Source organism: Hyperolius riggenbachi, chromosome 10 (genome assembly GCF_040937935.1).
Source record: "Hyperolius riggenbachi isolate aHypRig1 chromosome 10, aHypRig1.pri, whole genome shotgun sequence".
In the NCBI taxonomy this organism is placed as follows: Eukaryota; Metazoa; Chordata; class Amphibia; order Anura; family Hyperoliidae; genus Hyperolius; species Hyperolius riggenbachi.
Genome location: NC_090655.1, coordinates 61,776,327 through 61,777,338, shown reverse-complemented (window position 1 = coordinate 61,777,338; position 1,012 = coordinate 61,776,327).

Here is a 1,012-nt window from a genome sequence, read left to right as displayed (position 1 = left end):
AGAGTACGTCTGCATCCAGCTGATGTCCTCTTTCATGTTGTCCAGCCTGTTGAGGGACCCCCGTATCAAAAAACTCAAGGCGAATGACCTGTACTGGGTGGCCACGCTACTAGACCCTCGGTACAGGCACAAAGTGGCGGACCTGTTACCAACTCAACAGAAGGCGGAAAGGATGCAGCACTTGCAGAACAAGCTGTCCATGATGCTTTACAATGCATTTAAGGGTGATGTGGCTGCACAACGCAATCAAGGTACCACTGGCACTAACCCTCCTCCTCCCAAGTCCACGCAGGCAAGGACCGGACGCTCCAGTGATCTCAGGGTGATGTCGGACATGCGGACATTCTTTAGTCCAACTCCTCGCCATAGTCCTTCCGGATCCACCCTATACCAACGCCTGGACCGGCAGGTAGCCGACTACCTGGCCTTGAGCGTGGATGTAGACACTGCGAAAAGCGACGATGAACCCTTGGACAACTGGTTGCGCAGGCTTGACCTGTGGCCAGAGCTGTCCCAATTTGCCATACATTCTTCTCTCTTGCCCTGCCGCAAGCGTCCTGTCAGAAAGGACCTTCAGTGCAGCTGGAGGCATAGTCACTGAGAAGAGAAGTCGTCTAAATCACGACAGTGTTCAGTACCTGACCTTTATCAAAATGAATGAGGAATGGATCACGGAGGGCTACTGCACGACAGAAGTCAGTCCCCACACACAGCATCTCTGCCTGCAGGCCGCTTGTCTTCTCCGCCACCACCAGCAGGGTCCAGGACTCTAGGCGGATTCCTGAATTTTTAAGGCCGCTGCTAGCAGCAGCCACTACACTAATTTTTCTGGTGCGTGTACATGCCTGCCTAATTTTTCTGGCTGCACTGCGGGCGGCTGCAACAAAAAAAACAAAAAGGCATGTACATGTGCCCATCCCCCTTCGTGATCATTACCTTGCCGCGGTGAAGGTGCTTGCGTATCACAATGAAGCAATGACCGCCGGCTATTTGAGTGTCTCGGGTGGGGGTG